The following is a 4,909-nucleotide window of genomic DNA, read 5'->3' as shown; positions in this document are numbered from 1 at the left end:
TTTTGTTGCTGTTCTGTATTTTAAAACAAAGTCGAGCATGGGTCAGAAGCAAATCTGCATCCCATTACATACAGTACATGTCAAGTGCAAGCAAATACGTATATAGTCCTTTTTAAGTTTTTAAGAAAACAAATATTTGAAGAAATCTACATGCTTCTAGTTGCATTTCTAAACTTTAAAAAATGTCGGAGATCTTGGAACATTAACAGACCATCTAATATCTTTTAATATAAGGACTCGCTTTCTACTCCTCCACTTCTTAAAAGCAATTCAGCGCCCAGTCACAAGAGGGTCATCATGATATAATATATTGGAGTAATGTCAAGTTTTTTTGTTTTTTTTTAATAATTGACCCAAATTTAATTAATTTCAATTGGATTTTGATGTGTTAATTTTTAAGAAGCCATGCCATTGCCAGAGACACTGTATTTTGTCAAAATATATTGTCTCATGACATATCATACTGTTAGTTCAAAGCACCAGTTTGCTACACACTCACAGTACGAGGGGAGGAAGTAACAAAATTAATTGATAAAAAATGCATGTGAATTGAAAAATAGAGTGATAAATTCTCAAGTGATTTGATTAATTTAAAGCTGATTTGATTGAAACAGACGTGATTTGATAAAGAACAGCCATGTTTCATCATTTTCTCTGACTTTAATTCATCATTCACAACAAAACAAATTGGCATTATGATTTAAGGAAAGTGGCCTCAAGGGTGGAAATAACAAAAAAAACAACACTCCTTTGATGATAAATGTAATAAAGTTTGTGTTGTGAATGATTAATTAAAGATAGTGAAAATTATGAAAGCCTGTTCTGATTATATCGTGACTGTTTCAATCAAATCATCTTTAAAGGTGCCATGACATGGTGCTCTTTGGATGCTTTTATATAGACCTTAGTGGTCCCCTAATACTGTATCTGAAGTCTCTTTTATATAGACCTTAGTGGTCCCCTAATACTGTATCTGAAGTCTCTTTTATATAGACCTTAGTGGTCCCCTAATACTGTATCTGAAGTCTCTTTTATATAGACCTTAGTGGTCCCCTAATACTGTATCTGAAGTCTCTTTTATATAGACCTTAGTGGTCCCCTAATACTGTATCTGAAGTCTCTTTTATATAGACCTTAGTGGTCCCCTAATACTGTATCTGAAGTCTCTTTTATATAGACCTTAGTGGTCCCTAATACTGTATCTGAAGTATCTTTTATATAGACCTTAGTGGTCCCCTAATACTGTATCTGAAGTCTCTTTTTATACTTAGACGGTGAGTGTCCCTAATACTGTATCTGAAGTCTCTTTTATATGGCCCTTAGTGGTCCCCTAATACTGTATCTGAAGTCTCCTTTTATATAGACCTTAGTGGTCCCCTAATACTGTATCTGAAGTCTCTTTTATATAGGCCTTAGTGGTCCCTACATACTGTATCTGAAGTCTCTTTTATATAGGCCTTAGTGGTCCCCTAATACTGTATCTGAAGTCTCTTTTATATAGACCTTAGTGGTCCCCTAATACTGTATCTGAAGTCTCTTTTTATATAGGCCTTAGTGGTCCCCTAATACTGTATCTGAAGTCTCTTTTATATAGGCCTTAGTGGTCCCCTAATACTGTATCTGAAGTCTCTTTTATATAGACCTTAGTGGTCCCCTAATACTGTATCTGAAGTCTCTTTTATATAGGCCTTAGTGGTCCCCTAATACTGTATCTGAAGTCTCTTTTATATAGGCCTTAGTGGTCCCCTAATACTGTATCTGAAGTCTTTTTCCCGAAATTCAGCCTTGGTGCAGAATTACAGCCACTAGAGCCAGTCCCACAATGAGCTTTCCTTAGGATGTGCCATTTCTGTCTGTAGCTATTGAGGAGGAGAGAGGGGGGGGCAAGGTGGAGGGTGGGGGTGTGGCCTTGACCAACTGCCACTTTACTCGTTAGAAAGCCATGATGTCTCTCTCTCTCTTTCTCATGGGCGGGCCAAATTCTCTGGGCATGCAAAGCAGATAAAGGGGAGGTAACCTTTCTCCTTATGACATCATATATTTTCTCAAGGGCAGAGCAGGATACCCAGGGCTCGGTTTACACCTATCGCCATTTCTAGCCACTGGGGGACCATAGGCAGGCTGGGGGAACTCATATTAACTTTAAAAAACCTCATAAAGTGAATTTTTCACACCATGGGACCTTTAAATTAATGAAAGCACTCGATAATTTATCTCTATTTTTTTTTTGGCATCAAGGTCAGGTCATCCGTTAAGTGTTTTGTTGCCATGGTAGCATCGGCACCCTTCTGTGTTCATAAATAAATCAAGCACAGCAATGACAGGTAGGCCTACAACTGAGCCACATATTGTATGTTGTTTATGGTCTCATTTATATTATTTATTGATTATTATATTGTGCACTTATATTGTAGGTGGTGGGCATTTTCATCGCGGTTGGAGCGTAAGTGATAACATATTTGTTTGCTTCACCTGTTCACCTGGTTTTTTGGGGCTTTTACAACAAGGGGGTGAGCCTGGGAGCGACACACTTTCTGTTGACTAACGCACTTATTTCGACTCACAAAGTAACTTTACATTTGGCAACTGCAGTGCTCAGTGTTTAGTCCCTTGCGGCAGCACTTTTTGTTGGACTGCTTACAGCCACAACAACTGTTAAAAGTGAAACATTTCCTTTCGCTCTTTTACATTTGTCTCTTTTACCTGCCACTTTCTTTGTTACGTAAACGCTGTTTTTGAATTCTTTAGACAAATACTTCGACATCTTATTTCGAAAGCAGGTCATCGTCACTAGAGTCACCCTGGTAACTTATTTGAGTCACCCTGGTAACTTATTTGAGAAGAAAGGTGAATGTGGAATTACAGAGAAAAGCCCATGAGCATGAACATTTGCCCATCTTACCTTACCCACTTAGAGTTCTGCAGAAATTCCAGTAGACACCCCAAACAGAGGCTCTTTACTCTTCAGAGGAAACCACACATCCCACTTCCTCTCAGTTTGTGGCTTTTAGATAGAGTGAAGGATTACCATCTCTAGATCCACACATAAGCCCCTGACTGAGAAAATGAAGCTTATCTTAATGTGGAAATCACTTCTAACATTTGAGAGCGAATGGTGTTGAACTTGTGACAAAGACAGACTGTAGATCTCAGATTAAACAAAAGCAAAAAAAACACTCCGTAGAGTTCAGTGCAGTCGGCAGTGTTGATGTTTGAAGGCACCGTGTGCAGATTACTAGATGGTGGTGGAGTCAGATGCAGTTGCACAAAAACAAACTGACGCACTGTGAAACAAACTTGTGGTTTTTGTAAGGGTCAGTATAGAATAAAAAACAGTACCTTTGGTTTTGTGTGTCTGAGCTATGATAAGTGATCTTAAACCAGTAGTTGATTAATCGGTTGATTAAATTATTCCGCACCTCTCTTGAAAATCAAATCACGGCTTAAGTAATTTTTTGAGCAAAAATGATGGTTCCAGCATTTCCATGCCTCAAATACCTTTAGTATATTGGTACCTTTACTGTTGGTAAAACAAAAGAAGACTTGTGAAGACATCACCTTTTGAGACTGGCATACTTTCTTAAAACGGGTTTCTAATGTTTTATAGACAAAACAATGAATTGAGAAAATAATCAGCAGATTAATCAATAATGAAAATAGTTGGTAACTGACAATACAGATGTAACCGTTAGTTTCTTTCTTGTTGATATAACCCTGGCAGGAGCCCCAAAATGTTTTTTGTCTTAGTTTATTACTAGATTTGACTACCTCACCTTTCACTTCAATGGCTCTGATCAAAGCACGCTGTTTGGTAATAGAACTAATACATCGGCCAAGGTTGTACAATACTCAAGGTGTAATCACCTGAAACTAAGAATTGTTGTGTTTTTGCTTAGAATGAGCCCTTCATCTACATAGGAGCCCGCCATGATGCACCGCCATGTTTCTACAGTAACCCAAAATGGACAAACCAAACACAGGCTTGTTTTTAAATTTCCTAAAGGCCACCGTAGGTTCTTTTACGCGCTTGGGAAGGGAGGGGTGAGGGGAGGGGTATTCAGTTGGTTACAATCTGCAACCTCACCTGCTAGCTGCCACTACATCCTACACACTGGCCCATTAAAATGTGTTATTTCAATAATGTAGATTTATTTAAAAATACATACACAGACTGATGGATACACAGTTGCTGATAGAGATCAGGATTTTTGGAAAATACCTAAATCAAGGAAGGATGACCCGTACAAAATCTCAAGTGAGTCAGACTTGTACCTACCTATAGATGATAGACTTTAAACATTTTTTGGGTTGCTTGGAGTTGATTTGTGCACATGCTGTCTACATTTGGTTGCAACAAGAGTTTTAATTGTTAAATTAAAAACTGACTGTTATGAACCAAGTTTGGGGACGATCGGATGAATTTTGTCATTTTGCCACAAAATCAAAATGACAGAAAATCTGTTTACAAATTTGCACCAAAGAATTCAGGACAAAAGTATGTTGCTTCCACACCTCACAGTTCAGGAGTTAAGGACTAAAGTCTAAAGTAGCCCACTTTCTAAATTACAGTCCAGCTTTGGTTGGATCACCGAAGTGTCTTTGCCCATGACCCAACCTTCCACCAAGTTTAACTGAAATCTTTGAGTTATCCAGATAACTAACAAACAAGACTGAAAATCTTCCAGTAATTGAGGCATTTAGCAATAACACCATATTGTCATTGTTCAGTCAATGGGGGTTGAAATGTAGTCATCAGCCTGAGACTTTCTTGACCCATAAAGAAGCATGTAACTCATAATTTCAGCCATAGAAGTCACTAATATTGGAGGTAATGAAAACCAGTAAAATCTGAATTATATTAAGTAAGTAACATTTATTTATAAAGCACTTTTCACAGATAAATCACAGA

This window comes from Perca fluviatilis, chromosome 7 (genome assembly GCF_010015445.1).
Source record: "Perca fluviatilis chromosome 7, GENO_Pfluv_1.0, whole genome shotgun sequence".
Classification (NCBI taxonomy): Eukaryota; Metazoa; Chordata; class Actinopteri; order Perciformes; family Percidae; genus Perca; species Perca fluviatilis.
Note: the sequence above shows the minus strand (reverse complement) of the source record.